General features: G+C 45.1%; 1 protein-coding gene across 3 annotated transcripts in view; it reads left to right on the top strand.

Moving 5' to 3' along the window:
* Window positions 1-6,619: 6,619 nt before the first annotated feature.
* The window catches only part of LOC125447181 (transcription factor MafK-like), a 59,444-nt gene continuing 38,215 nt past the window's right edge, over window positions 6,620-27,848 (top strand). The window contains exons 1-2 of one of the 3 annotated variants that reach the window (XM_048521376.2): window positions 6,620-6,696; window positions 7,074-7,309. The gene's annotated coding sequence lies outside the window, so the exon portion shown is untranslated. Of the gene's footprint in view, window positions 6,697-7,073; window positions 7,322-7,685; window positions 7,892-27,848 lie in introns of those variants that run through there. The other 2 variants (XM_048521377.2, XM_048521380.2) reach the window with 2 other exon arrangements.

The raw sequence follows: 27,848 nt of genomic DNA, 5'->3' as shown, positions 1-27,848 counted from the left end.
AGACATGGCAGTAGTACAGTCATGAGGCAATTAGGAGACAAATTACAGGATTGAAAGCGTATGCTATGGGCGGCACGGTGGATCAGTGGTTAGCACTGCTGCCTCACAGAGCTAGGCACCCACGTTCAATTCCAGCATCAGTCTGTGCGGAGTTTGCACATTCTCCCCATGTCTGTGTGGGTCTTCTCCGGGTGCTCCGGTTTCCTCTCACAGTCCAAAGATGTGCAGGCTAGAGGGATTGTCCATGCTAAATTGCTCATAGTGTCCAGGGATGTGGACTAGCCGTGGGAAATGCAGGGTCACAGGGATAAGGTGAGTCTGGGTGGGATTTTCTTCGGAAGGCTGGTGTGGACTCATAGATTCCTTACAATATGGAAACATGCCATTCGACCCATCAAGTCCACAGTGACCCTCCAAACAGCATCAGACCCCGACCCACCCCCTATCCTATCCCCATAAACCCACATTTCCCATGGTTAATCCATCTAATCTACACATCCCTGGATACCATGGGCAATTTAGCATGGCCAAGGGTGGAATCAAACCCGTTTCCCTGGCGCTATGAGGCAGAAGTGTTAACCACCGAGCCACCGTGACTCAATGGGCCGAATGGCTTGCTTCCACACTGTAGGGATTCTATATTTGCCTAAGCAATTTTTAGAAAAGACTCAGGAAATGTTCTCTGTCTACTAGTGTTAGGAAGGAAATCAAAATAAATTATTCTATAGCAAAACCCCGCAGGTCAAGAGGACAACACAGTATAGAGCTGGAGGAACACATCAGGTCAGGCAGCATCAAAGGAGCACGAAAGTTGATGCTTTGAGTTGGGTCCCTTCTTCAGAAATCTCATTTGACTGAGCACTTCAGAATGAAATGGTTGCTCGTACCCAAAATAAATACTTGGGAATTCAATCTCTGATCCTTTCTGGGTCGGGGCATGGCCTTAAGATAGTGTTGACAACACACTGAGAAATTCTGCAAACTGCACATGCTCAGATTGCTTTGTGCAACTTCTGTGAGTTAGGTCACTTTTGGAGTACCATGTACAGTTCTACTCTAGAAAGGATATTATTAATTTGGAAAGGGTGCAGAAAAGATTTACCAGAATGTTACCGGGACTGGAAAGTTTGAGTTATAAGGAGAGGCTGGGATTTTTTTCACTGGAGGATGGGAGGTTGTTATTGACCTTATAGAGATTTATCAAATCATGAGGGCCAGAGATCAGATGAATAGCAAAGGTCTTTTCCCTAGGATAGGGCGAGTTCAAAACTAGAGAGCATATTTTTAAGGTGAGAGGAGAAAGATTTAAAAGGGACCTGAAGGGTAACGTTTTCACATACAGGGTTTTTTTTAGTGTGAAATGAATGCCAGAGGAAGAGGTAGATGCAGGTACAGTTACAACATTTAAAAGACATTTTTATAGGTACCTGGATAGGAAAGGTTTAGGCAGATATGGGCCAAATGCAGGCAAATAGGACTAGTCCAGGGGAAACCTGTTTGCTATGGATAACTTGGACCAAAGGGTCTATTTTCGTGCTGTATGACTGTATGACTCAATATTTGGATTTTTGAAGTAGGCATGGACCTGGGAACAAATGCTTTAAGGAATTTATTATAATTTCAGCCATGTTGTCATGAAGAATTTCATTTGTGAACTGTAGTTTGAAGCTATAAATGGCAGGTATAAATCTTTTTAGCTGCCATAGAACCTAAATCTAGACTTCCCTCTCTAAACTTCTCCATCTATACCCTTAAGACATTTATTTAATATCTATCTGCTTGGCCAAGCTTTTGATCATCTGCCCTAACTTCTCGTTTGACCCACAGTCACTCTAATTTTGTTTGAGTAAACATTAATGAAGCACCTTGGGATGTTTTCCCATGTTAAAGGTTCTGTACGAATAAAGGCTCTGTAATTAGCAATGCCACCAATAGGTGGTCAATGACGAGAGTCCTGAGAAGGAGTCTGAAGTGGAAGACCATGCAGTGTGACTGGGGGCAAATGTGGGTACGCTGGCAAAGGGTGTGGACAGAAGAAGTGTAGTTCAAGAGGTGTAACTAGAGTGGGGATGAAAGGGGTGAGGGATGGGGCCAATAGGCAAGTGGAGGAGGAACAGCCAGCAATGGGGGCTTGAGGGGTTGGATACAAACATCAGCTGGAACTGGGAGGAGAGGGAAGGATGACCAGAAATGGTGCGTGCAGGGAAGCAGCACTCTTCCAACCCACATTCAGCTCCAAGGCAACCAGAAGGCTCTGTTGTAACATAATTCTCAACATGTCCACATGTGATGGCAGCCGGCAGCCATCTTTAACGGTCACCTTGCATTGGCAGCAGGCACGCTGGCACATAGAATCTGTTGCCTTTGAAAGATTCAAGAACTCATCACCAACAAACAATGCTGCAGGCATCTGTTAGCCCTGGAAAATACAGTAACAGGACTTGCAGCAGGTGATGACAGTGACGGAGTGCAGTGTTGTTTCAGGTAGCCACTCCGTCACAATTCCAACACCTCTTTAGGTGTGACAAAGATGATTGATGACAGCAGAGTGGACAACGTTGCCTATATGGACTTCAGCAAGGCTTTCAATAAGGATCCACCAGGTAGACTGGTTAGCCAGGTTAGATCACATGAATTCCATGGAGAGCTAGCCATGTGGATACAAAACTGGCTTGCAGGTAGGAGACCGACGGTGATGGTGGAGGGTTGTTTTTTGGACCGGAGGCCTGTGACCAACAGTGTGTCACAAGTATTGGTTCTGGGCCGACTGCTTTTTGTCATTTAACCAAATGATTTGGATGTGAATATAGTAGGAATGGTTCGTAAGTTTGCAGATGACACCAAAATTGGTAATGTAATAGACAGCTAAGAAGATTGCCTGAGAGTACAACGGGACCTTAATCAATAGGCCAAGGAGAGGCATATAGAGTTTACTTTCAATAAATTTGAGGTGTTGCATTTTGGAAAGGCAAATCTGGGCAGGATTTATACACTTAATGGTAAAGTCCCGCGAGTGTTGCCATACAGAGACCTAGGGGGGTAGGTGCAAAGCTCCTTGAAGGTGAAGCGGCGGGGAGACAGAATGGTGAAGAAGGTGTTTGGTACACTTGCCTTTGTTGGTCAGTGCATTGACTATAGATATTGGGATGAAATGTTATTGCTGTCCAGGATAATGGTTAGACCACTTTTGTAGTACTGCATTCAGTTTGGATCTTCCTACAATATGAAAGATGGCGTTAAACTTAAAAGGGTTCAGAAAAGATTTATAAGGCTGTTGCCGGGTTTGAGGGTTTGAACTATAGAAAGAGGCTGAATCGGCTGGGGCTATTTTCCCTGGAGTGTTGGAGACTGAGGGGTGACCTCGTAGAGGTTGATAAAGTCATGAGATGCATGGATAGGGTGAGTAGCCAAGGTCATTTTCCTAGGGTACGGGAGGCCAAAACCAGAGGGGCATAGGTTTAAGGTGAGATGGGGAAAGATTCAAAAGGGACCTAAAGGGAAAAATTTTCATGCAGAGGGTGTTGTGGAGATGGGCTGAGCTGCCAGAGGAAGTGATGGAGGCTGGTACAATAACGACATTTAAAAGGCATCTGGTTGGGTACATGAATAAGAAGATCTTAGGGGGATGTGGGCTAAATGTGGGCAAATGGAACTAGATTAATTTAGGATATCTGGCCGGCAGAGACAATTTGGACTGAAGGGCCTGTTTCTGTCCTGTACATCTCTATGACGCTATGACCCGATGTATCACTGGAGTGGGATTGGCCATGAAATTCCTGTGGAGATGCCTCAGCAAGAAATTGATCAATGCTTGCTGTGAAGCAATTCATTTTACCAGCGTTTTTAAACTGAGATCCACTCTAACAATCACACATCCCTCACTGATCAGTAGCTTCTCTCCTGGTCTTTCGAGTCCATTTTTTCCCCATGATCCTGATAATGTGCTCCCACACTTCAAAGAACAATTGAGGCTGACTATACTTTGCAAAACTTTTCTGCAGGAGTGTTATCTTTGTTAGGCAGAGGCCTTATGGGGAGAGAAAGAGAGAGAGAGGCCAACATACAAACAGAGACAAAGGATTCTTCAACCACAATATGTACTATAGGATTAATCCAATGTAAACACTCTCTCTTCCCAGTTTTAGTTCTCTTAATGTTTGGAGAGATCTGAATAGAATTAGAGTTAGATTTATCGTCTTGTGTCGTCAAGAATAGGAATACAGGAATACAACGCCATCTTGATTACAAAACCATAACAAAAAGAACTAAAATAAAATTAAAGAAAGAATAGCAGAAATAAGAGAAAAACAGCAAAAAGCAAAGAAAGAAAAATCCAGATCTTGGCCTGGAGTCTCAGATGCCAGTAGAATAAAGAAACCTGCCTTAGGACTTTGGGCTGTTCGTGTAATTATGTTGACTTTCAAGAAAGATTTGGATATAGCACTTGGGGCTAAAGGGATCAAAGAATATCGGAAAACGGGAACAGGCTATTAAGCTGGATGGCCAGCCATAATCATAATGACTGACAAAGCAGGCTCGAAGCGCTAATTGGTCAATCCTACTCCTGTCTTCAATATTACTATGTTCACTTCGCCATAATAAACATTTGCATGGACAGTTTCAGTGTTAAAAAGGTACATAAAGGTTTGACAACTTTCTAATTTTCTCATTGTATCTGACTACTTCTGACATCTTATATTCCCTTGTACCTTTGAGCTGAGGCAGGCTGGTGACTCGACGCTCAGATGGAGTGGTCGAGAGATAGGCTGAGATAGACTCTTGATCAGTTGGGGAATCAAGGGTTAAGGGGAACAGGCAGGAAAGAGGACATGAGGAATGTTGGATCATCCTATTTTACGAAGGAGCAGGTTCAAGGGGCCTAATGGCCTACTCCACTTCCTATTTCTTATGGTCTTAGGAAGCTTGGGGTGGTCAAACCTCATTCCAGAGTCCTGACTAAAAAAAAAGTAAACTAAATTACCAAGGAATGGTGGATGTTGGATGAAACAACTCTACGAAGGCCAGTATCCCAACACCAAGTCACCTTTTGTTTACATGCACATAGTACATGACACTGACACGGTTAGGTCAGAGCCAGCTCCAAGAGTGAGCATACCCTGACACTCCTGTTTATACCTGTCAGCCAGGCGTCTCTGATTGGCCCAGTTTAACAACCCCAAATAGGGAACTCATATTCTATGAGATCCACCCTGGCTGACTTCATTCCAATCTCCGTGCTGGAATTCAGAAACAAAAACAGAATTTACTAGAAAAACTCAACAAGTCTGGCTGCATCTGTGGAAGGAATTCAAAGTTAACGTTTCGGGTCCAATGACCCTGCTGCAGAACAGGGTTTACCAAATTTCTGCTTGGGGGCCCTGCAGCCTTCCAGACTCAATATTGAGTTCAATAGCTTTAGGGCTTGAGATTTCCCATGTCCTCACCTCTACACCACACACCAGGCCTTGTAATCATACAGTCTCCTAGTATACACCATCCACTGTTAGTCACTAACAGTCCCCATTAATAGCTATTTGCCATTCTAAACAGATCCTTACACTCATCTGTTGTTTACTCCTTATCTCCTCCTCCCACCCTATCTTCTGCATATAAACCAACAATTTTGTACCTACTATCAGTTCTGAGGCAGGATTACTTGACCCAAAACGTTAACACTGATTTCTCTCCACAGATACTGCCAGGCCTACTGAGCTAATCCAGCAATTCCTGTTTCTGTCTCTACAAAAATGTAGGATGACATGTAGTGAGCACTGAAGGGGCTTTTTGGAATGAGGTCCTGCTTGTACTCTCAGGTGAATGTAAAAGATGGTAACATGTTTGCAATGGTTGGCAAACTATATGATAAAAGTTGGTAATATGTTGAATTGGGTTGAGGAAGGGTATTCCCTGACTAGTCTATTTATCATTTAATCACAGAATAAAAGCCCTGGTCACTATCATTCTGAGGTTTGTGCACTCTTATTCTGCACAAACTGGCTGTCCTGTTTACAACAGTGGCTCCGATTAAGAATAAAACACTTCAGGGGTTGTCGAGGAAGGCTACATAGACTGTTGAAATCTAATTCCATGTCTTTTTAAATCTGCGGTCATAAAGTAAAAACTGAAAGAGCTGTGGATGTTGTAAATTAGAAACAAAAACAAAATTGCTGGAAAAGCTCAGCAGATTTGGCAGCATCTGTGGCCAGAAGTCAGAGTGAACGTTTCTGGTCGAGTGACCCTTCCTCAGGACAGATCATAAAGTATCTGGAATTCAAAGGCACTCTTCCCAGAGGGTCCCGTGTTATTATAAAAGCAGCACTTCCTTTAAAAAAAATAAAAGTAACACTGCAGCGAGGCATAGCAAGCCTCCAGGAAGTCTCTTTGCCCCGCAGCACCATTTGGGAGGAGCTGCCTGTTGCTGTTGCCCCGCAGAAAGATGGCGGCCCTGGAAGATTACATCATCCGCCAGCCGGATTGACTGACGTCAGGTTCTTTGCCATCTATGGGCAACAAGTGGGTGACGTGCTCGCGGTCTGTGTTTTTTATGAATGAAAGGCAGCTGCGTGTGTGAGTATCATCTGACCCAGGAATTCCAGGAACTGAGTTGTTTTCATACAGGCAAAAGAGGGCAAGGGGGTTTGGAGACAAAACACTCGGCAGACCTTGCCCAGTGGAAGTGTGAGGAAGGAAGGAAGGGTAATGTTTTCAACAGGATTTTATTTTTGTCTCCTTAGTGTTTTATTTTGGGGAAATAAAACAAAATAAGTTTTGTTTGCTAGGATCAGTCAGTAGCAGTGTTGTTGTTGAGTTGGGCTGGGTGATTTAGGTGCTGCATCACCGTGAGTTGCAGTTCTACGAGCATGCACTTTTATGGTTGAGTTGAGAATCCAATCTGTCTCAATGTTGGTGTGTTTCAATTTTTTTTTTGCGGGGCCAGCTCTTAAATTTATCTCAGAGATTTAATGTTGGTTTGTATTTATTTCGCGAGGGTTAGATTTTATCTTCAGTTATCTTTGCGCTTTTTGGGTCACATTTTAGACTGAACGTTATTTTCTTTCTCATTTGCTTTGTAGACTGAAACTGGACCTTTTCTCCGCTTGGATTTTTATTTTCGTTTTCTTCAAAACTTCGCTTCCCCCCTACCCCCCCCCCCCCTTCCACCCTGAAGCCGTTCCTTTCCGAGTGAACTGAACGAGGGTGGAGGAATAAAGGAAGAAGTGTAAACACCTAAGTGTATCAGATATTGAACCCGAGAAAAGCCTAAACAAGGTGAAAAGAAATCCAGACGGGGAAGCACCGCATTCCACAGGTAGATAAAAATGTAAATAATGCTTCTATTTCTTTAAAAAAAGTTGATGATTTAACAAGTCAGCAATAAGATTGAATGGGGAGCTTTAAATGATCCATTTTTAAGTAGGAAATTGAAAAGAGAAGCATTTGTTGTAATGAAATTCTGTTAAGTGGGCTTATATTTGTAGTGATTTATGTCCCTATGCAGTCCCCTACAAGTACCTTCCACCATCCAAGCATCTGTTTAATATTTAACCATGTGGTTCAGCAGCTATCTGGAGTCCATTTCAGAACCTGAGTTATGTGGTTCCTAGTCATTTTTTATTTGGAACTAGTGAGGTATTTTCCGGATTCCAGTGTCATCGTGGGCTGGGACGATTGGCAGGGGCAATGACGGCTTCTGTTAAAATGTCTGGATCTCTGGAGAATTTTTATATCGGCTGACGGATCTTGCGGATGTGAATGGTTTAAGCAGAGCCCCATACCGGTTATGCAAACCTTTTTTTTGAAATAGAATGGAGAAGAAGTGATACAAAGGTGGATCATTGATTACTGCTCTCAAGGCAAGAGAAAAATGACCTGAATATAGCTTCTGATCACTGTGAGTGAGAGAGAGAGAGAGAGAGAGTGCTGTGGCTTAGTTCGTTGCGCACTTGCTTGTGGCTCACCAGAGTTACTGGCTTGAACTGAGGTTGAACACTCCAGCCTAGGACTGAGGGAGTGCAGCACTGCTGGCAGTGTTATCTTTCTGATGCGATGTAAAACTGTGTGCTTTGGGTGGCACTGTTTTGAAGCACAGGCCCCCAGCCTTATGGTAAGAGTTGTCGCTAATACACACCTACAACCAGCATCTCTCAAGATGGGTCGCCTGGTCAATGACATTTTTAAAGTTTGGGGGTTTTCTGTACAATCTTTTCTCCTGCGCCAACAATTTGGAAAGTTTGTTTTTGTCAAGTTTTTTTTCCAAAATATTCGCTTACCAGATTTGGGTGGGTAAGTTTTTATTGCCCATTCCTAATTGCCCCTTGAGAAAGCAGTGGTTCAGGCCACCAATACTGTCGGCATAGGGTAGGGGCAACCACAGTCCCATTAGAGACACACTTACAGGATTTTGACCCAGTGACACTGAAGCAATAATGTGATAATGGGAACTGCAGATGCTGGAGAATCCAAGATAATGAAATGTGAGGCTGGACGAACACAGCAGGCCCAGCAGCATAAAAGCTGACGTTTCGGGCCTAGACCCTTCATCAATAATACTGCTTGTAGGGGGTGGTCAGGTATAGTCCTATATGATGCCTAGTCTTTTTATGTCTCTTTGCAAGGTGACTGTGACTCCATTGCTGATTGTCTGAAAAGCCCATCTGGTTCACTAATGCCCTTTTAGGGATGGAAACTGCCATCCTTACCTGGTCTGCCCTACATGTGACTCTAGACCCACAGTCATGTGGTTGACTCTTAACTGCCCTCTGGGCAATTAGGGATGGATAATAAATGCTCCCCAGCCAGTGATGCCCTCATCCCATGAATGATTAAAGGGGGGGAAAAGGCCTGAAATTATCCATTTATATTCGCGTTAGAGAGTAGAATAAGGCTTTAACACAGATCCAAATAACCTAAGGATCTCAAGGCTCTCTGCTTTGGGCAAGGTGCCAAGAGATTTCCAGACACGTCAAATGATCTCAAGACTTGGAGCTTGAAGAGAGAGGAAAGGGGAGTTGAAGTGGAGCCAATGTGATATTTCCAAACCGCCAAGGTTGTCCTCTACCAGTTGAGACTTCTCCTTCTGCAAGGAGTGGAGGCGTGGATCATGGCCTTGTCCCTGGGTGATCAGCAGACAGTGGGAGTAGAATGGTGTAATGACTGTACTTCTTCCTACATTAGGATGGAGCCAACTCTTCAAAAGCAGAGCTACACTGTGATAGGAAAAAAAGCTGAGGCGAGACTGAATTGTGGTGTTTTCAGTTGTAGGGGTGCAGTATGTTAAATCAGCCTATTGCGTTGAGTGAACGTGATGTAGCGGTAGTTGGGGGAACATGGATTGTTAAAAGGCCAGATTGAGTCGAGATTTCCTCAAAAAAAGTCAAAAATCAAGAGTTACCAAAAAACTTTAAAAATGAGAACATGCTGTACCCAGTAATTTGGTAGATTATGGTACTTAGAGTCATGGCGATGTATAGCTTGGAAATGGACCCTTTAGTCCAACTCGTCTATGCTGACCAGATATCCTAAATTAATCTAGTCCTGTTTGCTGGCATTTGGTCTATTTCCCAGTAACCCATTGTGGGCGGCATGGTGGTTCAGGGGTTAGCACTGCAGCCTCACAGTGCCAGGGACCCGGGTTCAATTCCAGCATTGGGTGACTGTGTCTGTGTGGAGTTTGCAATTCTCCCTCTGTCTGCATGGGTTTCCTCCGGTCCAAAGATGTGCAGGCTAGGTGGATTGGCCATGCTAAATTGCCTGTAGTGTTTAGGGGGATGGGTCTGGGTGGGATGCTCTAAAGGGCAGTGTGGACTTGTTGGGCCGAAGGGCCTGTTTCCACACTGTAGGGAATCTAATCTAATCTAAACCCTTTATATTCATATACCCACCCAGATGCCTTTTAATTGTTGTAATTGTACTAGCATTTTCTCTGGCAGCTCATTCCATCGACTTACTCCTACAAGAGGATTCTGGGCTGCTTGAGCACAGAGTCATTGAAGCACACAAGGGAGAAAGGGCTAGTTTTCTGTAGGATGGGAGGAGGCTTATGTGAAGCATTTGGAACTAATAGTATGTTTAACTTTTATTTAAAAAATGAGATATTACTTTAGCTTGGCAAGTCTTGATGTGGTCATGCAGTGTCAGACATTTTTAGTTATGGTTCTCCAAGGTCCATCTGTACGGTTGGCCCAGTAGTCAATGGTCTACCAAGCTAATGGAAACTTGCGAATATATCTTTGAGTGGAATCCGGGTGTGTGTGTGTGTGTGAGAGAGAGATACGGTAGGCTGGCCCATAGTGCCCTCTCCATAATGTAACCAGCACTTGCAGCAGCTTCATGTTCAGTCTGCACTGTAGCTCCTTGATCTGCTTGCACTTTGAGTCATACAGCACAGATACAGGCCACCGTTTCAACTTGTCAATTTCAACAAGTTTTCCAAATTAAAATAATCACATTTGCCTGCATTTAGCCCATATCCATCTAAACATCAATAAACTCTATTTGTATAGCACCTCCTAAGCAACAAATTGTCTGAAGGTGCTCCGCAGGACAAAGTCAGGCACAAAGCCACTTGAGGCTGCAGTAGGTTGGGCACATTGGCTGACTTTTCTCCCATCCTTATTTCCAACGGTTGGGCCAAGGATTTCCATTGGATTGATGCATGCTTATGGGTGAAACATCCCAGGATGAGTCTTGAACCTGAGTAACTGGCTGAGAGGTAGCGATGCTATGGCTGCGGCATAAGACCCCCTCTCTCTATTAAAGCAGATCATGACCAAAAATCTTAGCTGGAGAGTCAGGTTTTGGGGAGTGTTTTTAAAAGAGGAGAGTGAGGTTTGAGAGGGCAAATAGTTTCAGGAGAAAATACCAGGGAGCAGAGAGCAAGGCTGCCAATGCTGGAGAAATTTAAAATCAAGAGTCAAATTAGAGGAACCCATACCTCCGAGGGCTGAAGGAGGCTATAAGAGATGGGGAGAGACAGGAGATTTGAAAACCAGGTTGACAATTTTGAAATGGAGACATGACTTCACTGGAGCCAATGTAGGTTAGTGAGTATCAGAGATAATGGGAACTGCAAATGCTGGAGAATCCAAGACAACAAAATGTGAGGCTGGATGAACACAGCAGGCCAAGCAGCATCTCAGGAGCACAAAAGCTGACGTTTCGGGCCTAGACCCTTCATCAGAGAGGGGGATGGGGTGAGGGTTCTGGAATAAACAGGGAGAGAGGGGGAGGCGGACCGAAGATGGAGAGAAAAGAAGATAGGTGGAGAGAGTATAGGTGGGGAGGTAGGGAGGGGATAGGTCAGTCCAGGGAAGATGGACAGGTCAAGGAGGTGGGATGAGGTTAGTAGGTGGATGGGGGTGCGGCTTGGGGTGGGAGGAAGGGATGGGTGAGAGGAAGAACAGGGTAGGGAGGCGGAGACGGGTTGGACTGGTTTTGGGATGCAGTGGGTGGAGTGGAAGAGCTGGGCTGGTTGTGTGGCGCAGTGGGGGGAGGGGACAAACTGGGCTGGTTTAGGGGTGCAGTTGGGGAAGGGGAGATTTTGAAACTGGTGAAGTCCACATTGATACCATTAGGCTGCAGGGTTCCTAAGAGGAATATGAGTTGCTGTTCCTGCAACCTTCGGGTGGCATCATTGTGGCACTGCAGGAGGCCCATAATGGACATGTCATCTAAAGAATGGGAGGGGGAGTGGAAATGGTTTGCGACTGGGAGGTGCAGTAGTTTGTTGCGAACTGAGTGGAGGTGTTCTGCAAAGCGGTCCCCAAGCCTCCGCTTGGTTTCCCCAATGTAGAGGAAGCCACACCGGGTACAGTGGATGCAGTATACCACATTGGCAGATGTGCAGGTGAACCTCTGCTTAATGTGGAATGTCATCTTGGGGCCTGGGATAGGGGTGAGGGAGGAGGTGTGGGGGCAAGTGTAGCATTATGCAGCACCCCCATCCACCTACTAACCTCATCCCACCTCCTTGACCTGTCCGTCTTCCCTGGACTGACCTATCCCCTCCCTACCTCCCCACCTATACTCTCTCCACCTATCTTCTTTTCTCTCCATCTTCGGTCCGCCTCCCCCTCTCTCCCTGTTTATTCCAGAACCCTCACCCCATCCCCCTCTCTGATGAAGGGTCTAGGCCCGAAACGTCAGCTTTTGTGCTCCTGAGATGCTGCTTGGCCTGCTGTGTTCATCCAGCCTCACATTTTGTTGTCTAGGTTAGTGAGTACATGATTAATAGGTAAATCAGACTTTGGTCATCCGCAACTCTGCTTTTAAGTTTTTTGGGACTTGGGAGACCAGCCTGGACTACATTGGAATTGTTATGGCTAGTGGTAACTGAAATAAATCCCCAGAGGCTGGAATCCCATCAAAAAGTCACCCTTTATTTACATGTGGAGTCTTCGACACTGATCCAGCTCTGAGTGAACAGGATGTCTGACACTCCTGTTTAAGTCTGTCAGCCAGGGCTCCCTGATTGGGGCTAACCTGGTCCAATCAGGGAACTCATTCTATGAGGTCCAGCTGGCTGACCTTGTCACAATCACTTACAGAAACAAGGCTGCGAATGAGGATATCAGCTGTAACTGGGCTTGAGCAGCAGCCAATGTTATGGAGGTAGAAGAATGCAGTTTTAATGATGGAACAGTTAAGGAAATTTCAGCGCATCAGCTTGATGGAGCGCAGAGCAAGGGAAGGAACCTGCAAGTGCATATGTCCTATCCTGACACACATTGCAACCAATTAATTACTTCTTAAGCTCACTCATTGATGCCATGTGGGAGGACATGCAAAGCGTCCACTGCAAAGTGTAGATTTGTGAAGAGTAAGTAAGAGGTGTGGTTTGTCTTGCTCAATGATTGTTGTTAAGTGAGTTTTAGTTTGGACGCCTGGCGCACACCCTTCATTTCTTTCGACTGTGTCATGGCATCTTTCACCTCCCGCTGCTACCCACTCTCCCGCAATCTCTGTTAATACTTCACCTAAAAGCTGAAGGTTCTCCAGCCCCCGCTAATTTCAATGTTACATTTAGATGAACGTGCTGTCGCATTAGACTGGACAGGGGGTTTGGCTTGGGGAGGAGGGGTGAATCATTAACCTGCTGACTCGCAGGCCAGACTGAGTCAAAAGGTAAGAAACCAAGGCTGGTGTAAATTTGTTTAACTTCTAGCAGAGCTCCAAGTCAGGATTTCTATTATTGAGCTGGCTGAGAAAGCAGCCTTCTGTTCTGGATTGAACCTGTGAAAATATGTGCATTTTCATAGAATTCATAAAAGTCGCGAGTGTATTTGCCTCCTGTTTCTGCATTATTGCTCCTTTCCAGGTTCCTACCCTGTACAGAATCACTTTTTCTTCTTCGATGAATCTTATATCTTGTCACTTTTGCCCTCCATTTCTTTGTCTTCCTTGACCATTGCTGCATTCAATTCGTCTGCACTTCACTTTGTCTTTTTTTTAAAAGCAGTTTTTTTTTAAAACTTTCTTTTTCACCACACTTCTTTCCCATGGAACTCATCTATGGGCTGATCCTTCTCTGTGACTCTATGCTTGCCCACTGGCTTCTGAGTGAACAGGCCATGGATTCAAATTCTGTTCCAAAAGACCCAGTACAAAATTAAGTGCACCAGAGTGGGGACTTGCTGGCAGCCCAGTGTTGCAGCCAATGCTGGTTTCTCTGCTGACATCACTAGAATTTGATCATTTGGCCATTATCACATTGCCATTTTGAGGGAACTTGCATTGGGTAAATTGGTCGCCTTGTTTCATACATGTACGACTGAATACACTTTTCCACTGGCTCTGGGATGTCACGTGGCCATAAAAGGCACTGGTTACATGGACAGTCTCATGGGTTGCCAATGTTTTAGGCAGCTGGTGCCAATCTTCACGTACCATGCTATGTTCACGCCTGATATTTCACCCCATCACCAACATCACGGGTAATAGAATCCTCCTTTCACAAGGACCATGTAGAGCCATACAGCATGGAAACGGACCCTTCAGCCCAACCTATCCGTGCCGACCAGGTTTCCTAAACTGAACCAGTCTTATCTGCTTGAGTTTGACCCATATTCCCCTAAACCTTTCCTATCCCCCTAGTTTGTCTTTTAAATGCTGTGATTGTACTCGCCTCTATCACTTCCTCTGCAGCTCATTCCATAAACGCACCACTCACTATGAAGAGTAAGTTGCCTCTCGGATCCCTTTCCCCTCTCTTACATATCCTGCCCTTGATAGCGTTTGAAGAATGTATCTGTCGGTGCCTATTTTAAAGAGGAAATATTGCTATCCACAATACAATTAGTTCCAACGAAGCTGAATTTACTTTTGAGTTCTGTGTTGCATTTGTACACGTTCACAAGCATAGTTGCAGGTAGTGTGGTGAGGCAACTGCTCTTCCCAAGACCACAAGGAACTACAGATAGTCGTGAACACGGGCCAGTCCATCACACAAACCAACCTTCCTTCCATCCATCCGCTCCTTCTACACTTCCCGTTCCCTTGGTACAGCAACCAACAGAATCAGAGATCCCTCCCACCCCAGTTGTACCCTCTTCTGTCGGTCAGAAGTTTAAGTTGCAATACATGTACAAACAGATCCCAAGAACATCATCTGCCCTGCTGTTATCAGATTTGTGAACAGACCTCCCATGTTAAGTCTGATCCCTCTCTTTCTCCCGCCCCTCTCTCTTTCTCCCGCCCCCCTCTCTTTCTCTCCCCCCCCCTCTCTTTCTCTCCCCCCCCCTCTCTTTCTCTCCCCCCCCTCTCTTTCTCTCCCCCCCCTCTCTTTCTCTCCCCCCCCTCTCTTTCTCTCCCCCCCCTCTCTTTCTCTCCCCCCCTCTCTTTCTCTCCCCCCCTCTCTTTCTCTCCCGCCCCTCTCTCTTTCTCCCGCCCCTCTCTCTTTCTCCCGCCCCTCTCTCTTTCTCTCCCCCCCCCCTCTCTTTCTCTCCCCCCCCCCTCTCTTTCTCTCCCCCCCCCTCTCTTTCTCTCCCCCCCCTCTCTTTCTCTCCCCCCCCTCTCTTTCTCTCCCCCCCCTCTCTTTCTCTCCCCCCCCTCTCTTTCTCTCCCCCCCCTCTCTTTCTCTCCCCCCCCTCTCTTTCTCTCCCCCCCCTCTCTTTCTCTCCCCCCCCTCTCTTTCTCTCCCCCCCCTCTCTTTCTCTCCCCCCCCTCTCTTTCTCTCCCCCCCCTCTCTTTCTCTCCCCCCCTCTCTTTCTCTCCCCCCCCCCTCTTTCTCTCCCCCCCCTCTCTTTCTCTCCCCCCCCTCTCTTTCTCTCCCCCCCTCTCTTTCTCTCCCCCCCTCTCTTTCTCTCCCCCCCTCTCTTTCTCTCCCCCCCTCTCTTTCTCTCCCCCCCTCTCTTTCTCTCCCCCCCTCTCTTTCTCTCCCCCCCTCTCTTTCTCTCCCCCCTTCTCTTTCTCTCCCCCCCCCTTCTCTTTCTCTCCCCCCCCCTTCTCTTTCTCTCCCCCCCCTTCTCTTTCTCTCCCCCCCCTTCTCTTTCTCTCCCCCCCTTCTCTTTCTCTCCCCCCCCTCTCTTTCTCTCCCCCCCCTCTCTTTCTCTCCCCCCCCTCTCTTTCTCTCCCCCCCCTCTCTTTCTCTCCCCCCCCTCTCTTTCTCTCCCCCCCCCTCTCTTTCTCTCCCCCCCCCTCTCTTTCTCTCCCCCCCCCTCTCTTTCTCTCCCCCCCCCTCTCTTTCTCTCCCCCCCCTCTCTTTCTCTCCCCCCCCTCTCTTTCTCTCCCCCCCCTCTCTTTCTCTCCCCCCCCTCTCTTTCTCTCTCCCCCCCCTCTCTTTCTCTCTCCCCCCCCCTCTCTTTCTCTCCCCCCCCTCTCTCTCTTTCTCTCCCCCCCCCTCTCTCTCTCTCCACGTTGTGCTGTACGTGTGACGACTATAAGTCCAACTAATAAACGTAGCATGGGTAGGTTAGTCAACTGTCGCCAGAGGCTATAGCAGGGCTTCCCACAGTGGCAGTCAGGATTCTAAGGTAAAACTTTGGGGTTGTAAGCTTTACACCTCTAAAAGTTCAAACTTTGGTACACTTCCACTCTAACAAGCCCTTTAGTATGTGCTTGGTTTGGCATGCTTGCCTTTATTACTCAGTGCATTGAGTGTAGGGGTTGGGAGGCCGATCTACAGGAAGAGGTGGAGTGTTTTCTTTACCACGGAGCATCAGAAACTGAGAGGTGACTTTATAGAAGTTTATAAAATCATGAGGGGTGTGGATAGGGTGAATAGCCAAGGTCTTTTTGCCAGGGTGGGGGAATCCTAAACTCGAGGGGCATAGGTTTAAGGTGAGAGGGGAAAGATATGAAAGGGACCTAAGAGGCAAGTTTTTCAAACAGAGGGTGTGCGTGTATGGGATTGGTAGGGTTACAACATTTAAAAGGTTAAACAGATGGGTATATGAATAGGAAGGGTTTAGAGGGATTTGGGCCAAATGCTGGCAAATGGGTCCAGATTAATTTAGGATATCTGGTTGACCTGGATGAATTAGGTTGAAAGGTCTATTTCCGTGCTGTACAACTCTGACTCAATTTCTTTCTCTCAGTGGGTACTGAGAGGGTTAGTTCAGGCAATGATCAAGCCCCAAAGTGGGACTGCAATGACACAAAGTTTGTAAAGTGCTGAGCTGGAGTTTGGGGGTGGTGTCGCTCTGTGTTAAGCGTGACTAACCAGGAGACACTTCCACTTGTGCCACCTGCCTTGGACATAGGTGGAAGGCTCTTCAGAATGACACCTGACCCATGATATTCATGCCACACAAATGCCAGGCTATGACCATCACCAATAAGAGACAATCTAACCACCATTCCTTGACATTCAATGGTTTACCACCACTGAATACCCCAACGTCAACATTCTGAGGGCTACCATTGACCAGAAACTCAACTGGACTCACCACATAAAACACAGTGGGTACAAGAGCAGGCCAGAAGCAGGGAATACTGCGACAAGTAACTCACCACCAGACTCCCCAAAGCCTGCCCACCATCTACAAGGCACAAGTCAGGAGTGTGACAGATGGGTGCACTTGCCTGGATGAGTGCAGCCCCAAAAACACTCAAGAAGCTTGACACCATCCAGGACAAAGCAGCTGCTTGATTGGCACCACATCCACAAACATCCACTCCCTCCACCAGCAACACTCAGTACACACTGCTGCTACTATCTACAAGAAACCCTGCAGACATTCACCAAAGATCCTCAGACAGCACCTTCCAAACCCATGCCTGCTTCCATCTAGAAGGATAAGGGCAGCAGATACATGGGAACACCACCCCCTGCAAGTTCCCCTCCAAGTCAGTCACCATCCTGACTTGGAAATATATCAGCGTTCCTTCACTGTCGGTGGGTCAAAATCCTGGAATCCCCTCCCTAAGGGCATTGTAGGTGGACTGCAGTGGTTCAAGGAGGCAACTCACCCCCCACCTTCTCAAGGGGCAACGAGGGGCAGCCAAGAAATGCTGGGCCCTGTCAGTGACAGCCACATTCCACAAATGAATGGAAAAAAAAATCTGTAAGAGCAGTTGTATCAATGTTGAGAGTGGAATGCATTCTGGGCAAGGTGTTTACGTTTTCACGTGTGGAGGCCCCCTATCTGCTGCTGTGATAGAAATCATTCCAGTACCTCAAATGTGTGACTGTTCACCCCTCTCGGGGTCTCTGTTCTCTTACAAACAAGTACAGCAATATTTTTATTAACCAGCACCTATTGGACCAGGAATATGCCAAATATTCTGGTTGATCAAGATGTCCACACAATCTCTGTCACAACATACACTAAGTAATAGAAATGTAATGCAGTGGGTGGGGGTAGGATACACATCACTGTTATACTTCATAAGTTATTTTATTATTAATAATAATAATAATAATAATAATATTCTGTAAATCATCATGTCTTGACTAAACCTTTTCCTGCAGAGAGCCATCTCACTGCCCCCTTCAGCTGGGGGGTATCTTGTAGATACTCGGACACAGCAGTATTTGAGGAGAAATTGACTCGATATTGAATTAAATGTTGCTACTTTGTGTCTATTCACATGAGGTGTATGCACATTGAGGTAAATCAGAACCTAATAATTGGACAGAATATTACAGTAAATGTTACAGCATTTGAGGTATTTAATTTATGCTGGCTTCTCGACAGTGCTGGTTCATAAGGTGCCCACCAAAACCGAATTTGCTGTACTTGAATCCAAAACTTGTTGTGTAGTCATTACTCCATTCCACATCTTGCAGCTTTTAACCTTGTCCATGCTTGAACTCTATAAACCAAAGTCTTTGCATCATCGATATTGAGGGAGCACCACAGTGTTGGGTGTTGTCTAACTAATGAAACATTTCAGCTGAGGCCCCATCAACCCGTTTTTTTTTTTGGTTGATGTGAATGATAGAAACATAGCAGACAGGAGCAGGAATAGGCCATTTGGCCCATTGAACCAGCTGTGCCACTCAGTAAGATTGTGACTGATCATTCTACTCTGTTTCCACTTTCACACCATATGCTTTGATCTGTTTTGCCCTAAGATCCAACTCTTTCTTGAAATATCCCATAGTTACTGCAATTCCCTAAAACAGGTTTGGAATCCATTGTCTGGAAAACATTGGGACCCACTGGCTTTCGGATAAAGGATATTTTTGGTTTTTGCACCCACTGTTTCCTTTAGAATCCTTGCCGAGCCTGAAGGTGAAGTTATTTTCCAAACAACCCAAACTTTGTATATCAACAGGTTGTTTGGTTCAGCTTCCACAAAGATCATTGGCTTTTTCAGAAGTACAGCCCTCCTAAATAGTGAACAAAAACTTTGAACTGAATAAAAATCATTAACTGAAACCCCAAGTTCATCTGATGGTTGGAAGGCCAAAGGTACTGAAATTCAGAAGTGTTTTCTCATGCCTGTCTGAACTTTATTAAATTCATTCTAGAAGCACAGCTACCCTAAGGGCACAATGGCGATGCACTTCTATAAATATATTCAGGGTACCACAGTGACATCAATATCACCCAATATCCCAGTCATGTTTAAATTATAGACTTTTTTTTTGCTCTTTCCACAACTGTATCATAACCTCTTTTGTTTCCTGCCCTTTATTAAACTGGTTTGATAAAATGTAGAGCAAAAGGAAGGACATGCATTTTTTTAAAGTTCTTTCACGGGATCTGGATGTCTTTAGGAAAACATGCTGCCTAACCTTCATTGCCCTTAACTCTTAAATGGCCAAGTTCTACATTCATAGAATCTTTACAGTGCAGAAAGAGAGTCCATTTGGCCCATTCAGTCTGCACCAATCCTCTGAACAGCATCCTTCACCCCATCCCCATAATCCACACTTCCCATGGCCATTCCATCTAGCCAACACATCTTTGAAATGTGGGAGGAAAGCGGAGCATCCAGAGGAAACCCACGCAGACACGGGGAGAAAGTGCAAACTCTACATGGACCTGAGGGTGGAATCAAGCCCAGGTCCCTGGTGCTGTGAGGCAGCACTGCAAACCACTGAGCCGCCGTGCCACCCATACACCTAACCCGTCTCTCCTTTTCACTCATTCTTCTAACGTTAAGGAGGGACCATGTCTCCAGCTGATGTTAGGGTGCTGCTTCATAAGTAATTTGTGTAAACATTAGTGGTTTGTGAACAGGCTGAGAGGCACACTTGGATCAAATGACGGAAGAGCAGTGGAATTAGTGAATCTAGATCCCAAGTTTTGTGTATATATATAAAAAGGTTTATTTAACACAGTAAAATGACTGTACGGTGAGTGGTTAGTGCAAGAACTTTAGTCTGTACTTCATTAGAATGGGGTTCCAGTGAGATTTGGGTTTGTATACAAAGCCCTGAACATGTTGAATAGACTCTCTGGGCTCTGGCACAGGAGGGGGCATTCCTTACAGCCAGAAGGGCATTTGGGTGAGTAAGTGACATTGCATCATTGACCGGCTGATTTTCATGCCCCCTTGTAAAGACAACAACAGCATTTTACTGTTTCATGACTTTTCACAACTTCTGGATGTCCCAAAGTGTTTTACAACTAATGAAGTACTTCTGGTCTATATTATCCAGTTGTAACAGGGAAGTGTGGCAGCTAGATTGCATGCAGTGTGCTAACTACCTGATTTTAACCATGTTTGAGAGGCACCTTGTGGTAAAAGAACGCATTTGGCACGCTTGCCATCATTGCTTAGACCTGTTGAGTACGGGTATTGGGATATCATGTTTAAGTTGTACAGGACATTAGTGAAGCCTCTTTTGGAGTCCTGTGTGCAGTTCTAGTCACCCTGTTATCGGAGGATATTATTAAGTTGGAGAGAGTTCAGAAAAAGATTAATCAGAATGTTGCCAGGATTGTAGTGTTTGAGTTATAAGGAGAGGCCGGAACTTCTTTCACTGGAACACAGGAATTCAAGGGGTGATCTTATAGAGGTTTATAAAATCATGAGGAACATGGATAAGGTAAATAGCAAAGGCATTTTCCCTAGGGTAGGGGAGTTTCAAAACTGGAGGGCATAATTTTAAGGTGAGAGGAGTAAAATTTTAAAAAGGACATGAGACGCAACGTTTCAAAACAGAAGGTGGTTCATATGTGGAACGAGCTGCCAGAGGAAGTGGTAGATACACTGGTCATATTGGAGTGGCGCCTTGTGGTAAAGAAGGCATTTGATGCGTTTGCCTTCATTGCTGTGATCATTGAGTACAGGTACATGGATACGAAAGTTTTAGGGGAACATGGGCCAAATGCAGGAAAATGGGACTAGTTTAGTTTGGGAAGCTTGGTCAGCATAGACTAGTTGGGCCAAAGGGTCTGCTTCCATGCTGTATGACTGTGTAACTTTATAACTGTTATGTCCAACAGAGCAGGCAGACCAGCTCTTCATTTAATAACTCAATCTGATCGATGGCAGTCTGCAATAGTGCAGCACTCCCTCTTTATCACACTGGAGCATTGGATTTGACTCTGGTGCTCCCAAGTTCCTGGAGTGGGGCTTGAGTCCGCAACCACTTCTCTCCAAGGTGAGAGCAATACTAACTGACAGTCACTGTCTGATCCAGATGGATAAAGATGTTCAGAAATGCCTTGCTACCTTGGGCGGTGCAGAGTTGGAATAAGGGTAGTGGTTTGGATGTAGGGGTGCAACAGGTAGCAGCTCACCTTTGGCCATTTAAAAAGTAACAACACATAAAATGTGATTCCACATTTGGTTTGTCTCAGAAGTCATGCGTTGGCACTATACAACTCAATCAGACGTTGTTCTGCTATTTGAGCAATCATGTCAATTACAGTTTGAATTTGTATTGAGAGCAAAACTGATGAATACATCATTGAGAATGTTTTGCATTTTGTGACACAGCAGCTGTCAGTAACAATGGCTGTTATCAACATGCTGCTACAATTATTCACTTTATTTCTTTAATGTACACAGTAATCATTATTGATAAGTCAACCCACAAAAGCAACTTTTACTCTTGGCTGGAGCAGGTGGCTATGAGCAATTATCTATTGTCAGAAATAAATGGCAGCTACTTTATTGATTTTTAACTTCTGCTCTTACTGGTTCTGTCTTTGCATTTTTTCCCAAAGTATCACCAGGAGCTTTCTAATTGACCGAATAGGGTCTTGAGTTAAATCAATGTTTGTAAATGGTGTCTGTAGCTCACTTCTAATTGGTGCGGTCACCAAGAAAATCTTGAAATAAAAAGATGTCCTTGTAGGTAGTAGCTGTAGGGTTTTGTAACCTTCTTAAATAAATGGGTGGGCTAACATTGAGTGCCTGTGTACTTTGATAAGTTCAAGCTAATGTGCTTACCCCCAAAGGGCTTCTATTGTTGCAGCACCGAGCTATCAGAAACCTTTACTTGACCCTTCAAGCATTGGACCTACCCCAGCCATATACTTTCCCACCAAACGAGGGGCGATGTAGGCTGTTTAGCCTCTGCAGGCCTATTCCGTTATACTGTGAGAGAGTATGGGTTACTCGTGACCCAACTCCCTCTCATACCTTCCTCCCTCACAAAAATACCACCACTCTGTGTTGATTTTTTTTTAAAAAAATCTTAATGTGGAATTGGTTGCCATTTGAAAACAAGAGTTTCAAACTTTTGCCGCAGGAGTGTTTGTGTGTTCCAGGTTCCACATTATAGCAAAGCTGTGAATACGTCAGAGAGAGTGAAGAAGCCATTTTTCTTTTTAAGAAAGTTGAATTAGATTTATTGTCACACGTACTCGCATGAGTACAGTGAAATGTTTACAAGTCATCACTTAAGGCACTGTCTTGGGTAGAAGGAATCTAAGTTCTTAAAGAGAAAAAACAACTGGAGAAGTCAAGAAATAAAAAGTTCAGCATTTCAAATCATAAGAATGAATTAGAGAAATAAAAATTTCAGAATAGCCATTTGATTTCAGGCATGGCGATGATGGTTCCAGGGGTGAGAACCTTTTCAGTTATGAGGATAGATTGAAGAAATTGGAACTTTCCTGTTTGGTAAGAAGGTCAAGAGGAGATCTAATCAAGGCTTTCAACATGAGTGGGCTGGACAGAGTAGATAGGGAAAAGTCCCCACCCCACACCCCACCTTGTGAAAGGAACAAGAACGTGAGGGCCTAGATTTTAAACTGATTTGCCAGAGGAGCAAATGTGACACAAGCAAAAAGAGCACATCTTCTCTTGGCAAGTAATTGGGTTCTGGAATGCACTGCCTGGAAACGTCATGGAGGCAGGTTCAATTGAGGCCTTCAAGAAGAACATTACTTCTATCAAATTAATCATCTAATGTGTAAGGATGTGGGGGAAAGCAGCAGATTGACGCTAGGTAAAAATGCTCAATCAGAGAGCCAGAGCAGACAATAGGCCAAATGACCTCCTTCAGCTGAAACACTTGTCATTCTGAAGTATTTTCTGTTTTCCCCTCTTGATAGGACGGGAGGAGGCACAGAGTCCCCAGTTCAAGGAATTAGTGATGTGGGGCATTATCCACTCACCTTTTTATTATTCTCCACACCTATCATCCCTCAACCAAAAATCCAAGGATCCTGAATTTGCTTGATTTCTTTGAGTGCCTCAGTGGTTAGCATTGCTGCCTCACAGTGCCGGGGACCTGGGTTCAATTTCAGCCTTGGGTGACTGCAAACTCCACACAGACGTTCTCACTGTGTCTGCATGGGTTTCTGCCGGACGCTCTTGTTTCCTCCCGAAGTCCAAGCGGTTTAGGCTGGAATGACTATACTAAATTGCCCCATAGTGTGCAGGCTAGGTGGATTAGCCTGGGAAAATGCAGGGTTGCAGTGATAGGGTAGAGGGGTGGGATGTTCTTCAGATGGTTGGTGTGGACTTAATGGGATCAAATGGCCTGCTTCCACACTGTAGGGATTATTTCTGTCTAAATAACCCCTACAATGTGCAATGATGTGGGGAAAAGTATTGGAGATAGGTAAGGATGCTTACTTAATGAGTAGGCATGATGGACCGAATGGTCTCACTGTACACTGTCAATTCCACCTGCTGGATCTCTGAGTGTGATTACCTAGTGTCAATCTCCTAATTTTCCCCTAAACCTTGCATGTTATTTCTATCCAAATAATCATCCAATGCTCCTCTTGTTGAGGCAGGTTCAGTTGAGGTCTTCAAGATGTCCAGGCAGTGCATTCCAGACCATGACTACTTATTGTTCCCTACCTTCTCATGATGTCGTAAAGATGTAGTGTATCTGGACTGTCCGAACTCTCTGCACCACCTTTGACCATTTGGAAAATGCTCTGTTTCCCAAATACACTCAGGAAGTCCCCGGTGCAAATCATTGGCTGGCTCACTGTCCCAATGAGTAACACTTGGAGATCTGCTGGTTAGGATTGAAAATTTAATGAGCACCGAAGATGCAATTGGTTATAAGACACGTTTCTCGCTTTGGCCTTCACATGTTGCTAATTAAATGGGGATACAGCGCGGCAATTTTTTAGGCTGGATTTTACAGCAGCTGAACTGTCCAATCCACCTCCCCACAGCTGTCTACGTATAAAGTACGGTGTGATGTTAGGTTGACAGTCCGATGTCAACGTGTCAGTTGTAATCTCCGCAGAAGGCAAGCAGACGTGAAAATCAGAAGACCACCTGCCATTTTGAAATGAGCCATTGCTGGGGCCCCCCAGCTCCTTAATGCTGGCCATTCTTGTGAATGGTCCTAATGACCACAAGGTGAAAAACTTGCAAATGTGTCTCATTTTTGGCAAAAGTGAACTATTTGCGAGACTTTGAATTGTGCAAAACCTTTTATGTCTGCTGTGTTTCTTTCAGGTGTTGAACAGGGAAGGTTTGAGGGACAGGAGATGAGGAGGGGTGTGGCAGGGAGGTTGGGGCGAGCGGAGGAGGCCCGAAGCCACAGAATCCAGGATTGCGTGTGACCACAGGGCCTTCTGGTGATGGAGGCAGCACTATTCTGTTTTAACCAAAAACGTTTTCTTTAGAAAAGAAAGTACTTGTTGCTTTCAGCTTGGCTGAAAGAGTAGGGGGCCTTTACATTTGTAGCCATGACTAATTTCGCATTCATCCCTCTACTCCATAATGGCATGGCCTAGACTCCCAGTTTGGTACAGAGCCCTCCTTCGCTTTGCTGATTGGCTAGGTAACCATTAATTGCTCTTCCAGCCCCCTCTTTGCTACGATGATACAAATAGAACAGGAGCTGTAGACCCTTCACTGTCTACAATAACATAGCTCTCAACTAAATATAAAATAATCAGAGGATTGCAGGGTAGCAGATGCATGGGAACACCACTGCTTACACAAAGAAAGCTAATAGCATGCTGGCCTTCATCACAAGAGGAATTGAGTATAGGAGCAAAGAGGTCCTTCTGCAGCTGTACAGGGCCCTGGCGAGACCGCACCTGGAGTATTGTGTGCAGTTTTGGTCTCCAAATTTGAGGAAGGACATTCTTGCTATTGAGGGAGTGCAGCGTAGGTTCACGAGGTTAATTCCTGGAATGGCGGGACTATCATATGTTGAAAGATTGGAGTGACTGGGTTTGTATACACTTGACTTTAGGAAGATGAGAGGGGATCTGATTGAGACGTATAAGATTATTAAGGGATTGGACACTCTGGAGGCAGCATGTTTCCACTGATGGGTTAGTCCAGAACCAGAGGACACAGTTTAAAAATAAGGGGTGGGCCATTTAGAACAGAGTTGAGGGAAAACTTCTTCACCCAGAGAGTGGTGGATATATGGAACGCTCTGCCCCAGAAGGCAGTGGAGGCCAAGTCTCTGGATACTTTCAAGAAAGAGATGGATAGAGCTCTTAAAGATAGTGGAATCAAGGGTTATGGGGATAAGGCAGGAACAGGATACTGATTGTGGATGATCAGCCATGATCATAATGAATGGAGGTGCTGGCTCGAAGGGCCGAATGGCCTACTCCAGCACCTATTGTCTATTCCCCTTCAAGTCACGCACCGTCCTGACTTGGAAATATATCGCTGTTCCTTCAGTGTCACTGGGTCAAAATCCTGAAATTCCCTCCCTAATGGTGCTGTGGGTTGAGCCACACCCCATAAATTTCAGTTCCAGGCAGTAGCTTACGCCTACTTTGCACAGGGCAATTAGGGATGGGATATAAATGCTATTAACGCTCCCCCCACCCCCCCCCAAACCCAAGAACAAAGGGCAACTAAGGACAACCCATAAATACTGGCCTGCCAGCCACAACCACATCTCAAATGAATAAAGAAAAAAAATTGATTTCACTATGTAAATAGTTATTGCTCATTGCAAAATCTAGTTCTATTTAATTTGCAGGATAGAAACAAGAAGCCTATTGCACTGTGCAGTTGGTATTAAAATCTGTGGATTGTAGATTGTAGTTGAGCTCATTAACCCAGAAGCATTGGATATCTGAGAAATGGTAGCCAAATGATGTACGTCCCTTGAGACAAAAACAGATTGCTGGGAGAAACTCAGCAGTTTTAGCAGCCCCTTTGGAGAGAAAGCAGAGTTAACGTTTCAAGTTCAGACTCCTTTTCAGAAGGTTCTGAGAAAGGGTCACCAACTTGAAACATTAACTCTCTTGTTTTCTCTCCTCGGATGCCTGACCTGAGTTTCTCCAGCAATTTTCTGATTTTGTTTCAAATCTTCATCTGCATTTCTTTTGTTTATTCAAAACATATTTTCTTTGCCCTTGTGGCTTATTTGTGCCTCTTGGAGGGCCAGACAATCATGCTCCTTGTCTGTGTGGCAGCCTTTCTGATACTTTCTGTACTACACTGAACAGCCAGTCAAGATAATATAGTCCAGGTACCTGGAGTGGGGCTTGAACCCATGACTCTGATTTGAGGCATAAGTTTTCTCCATATCTAATCTGCCCCTCCAAAGAATATCCTGCCCAGACGCATCCCCCTACTCTAACCCTGCAACCCTGCATTTTGCATGGCTAGGTTGAGAGGTTGGATTACATGGAGAGACTGAGTAGACTGAGATTATACTCATTGGAATTCGGAAAAATAAGGGGAGATATTATGGAAACATGTAAGATTATGAAGGGAATAGATAAGTTGGAGGCAGGGAGGTTATTTCTGCTAGCAGGTAAAACTAGGACGAGAGGGTATTGCCTTAAAAGGAAGCAGATATAGGACTGAGGTCAGGAGGAACTTCTTCACCCAAAGGGTTGTGAATCTGTGGAGTTCCCTGCCCAGTGAAGCAGTTGCGGCTACCTCGCTGAATGTTTTGAAGACAAAGATTTTTGAACAGTGAAGGAATTTAAAGGGTGAGTGTGTGGGTAAGTGGAGCTGAGTCTCCAAAAAGATCAGAATGACAGAGGAGGCTCCTCAGGCCCGATTGGTCTACTGCTGCTTCTGTTTAGAGTCATAGAACTGTACAGCATGGAAACAGACCCTTTGGCCCCTGCTGAGCAGATATCCTAACTTAATCTAGCCCCACTTGCAAGCATATAGAGTCATACAGCGCAGAAACAGACCCTTCAGTACAACTTGTCCGTGCTGACCGGGTTTTCTAAACTAAACTAGTCCCATTTGCCTGCATATCCCCCTAAGCCGTTCCGATGTGTGAAAAAGTTGCCCCTTAAGTCCCTTTTAAAGCTTTCTCTTTTCACCTTAAACCTATGCTCTCTATTGTTGGACTCCCCTACCCTGGGAGATGACCTTGGCTATTCAGCCTATCCATGCCCCTCATGCCTTTATAAAGCTCACCTCTCAGCCTCCAACGCTCCAGGGAAAAAAGCCCCATCCTGTAGCTCAAATCCTCCAACCTGGCAACATCCTTGTAAATCTTTTCTGAACCCTTTGAAATTTCACAACATCTTTCCTTCAGCAAGGAAACCAGAATTAAATGAAATGTTGCAAAAGTGGCCTCACCGATGCCCTGTACAGCTAAGCATGACCTCCCAACTCCTATACTTAAACCAATAAAGCCAAGTGTGCCAAATGCATTCTTCAATCTGCTGTGTACCTGCAAATCCACTTTCAAGGAACTATGACCCTGCTGTCTAAAGTGTGTGTTCAGCAATATTCCCCAGGACTTCACCATTAAGTGTATAAGTCCTGCCCTGATTTGCCTTTCCAAATTGCATGCTGTTTCCTCTTGTGGGTGAACCTACAATGAGAGGATCATAGGTTAAGATGCAGATGAGGAAACTTTTTTTTTCTCCTTGGGGAGTTGAGTCCCTTCCTCAAAAAGAACTGAATGTTGAATCTTTAAATATTATTAAAGGTACAGATAGATTCTTCTCCAAGGGGGTTAAAAGATTATCAGGGATTTGCAGGAATGTAGAGCTGAGGTTAAAATCAAGTCAGCCATGACATTATTGAATGGCGAAATAGGTTCAAAGGGCCTACGCTTGTCCCTTGTTAGGTTTTTGGTA

Source organism: Stegostoma tigrinum, chromosome 38, assembly GCF_030684315.1.
Source record: "Stegostoma tigrinum isolate sSteTig4 chromosome 38, sSteTig4.hap1, whole genome shotgun sequence".
Lineage (NCBI taxonomy): Eukaryota > Metazoa > Chordata > Chondrichthyes > Orectolobiformes > Stegostomatidae > Stegostoma > Stegostoma tigrinum.
This window is presented reverse-complemented; position numbering and strand designations above follow the sequence as displayed.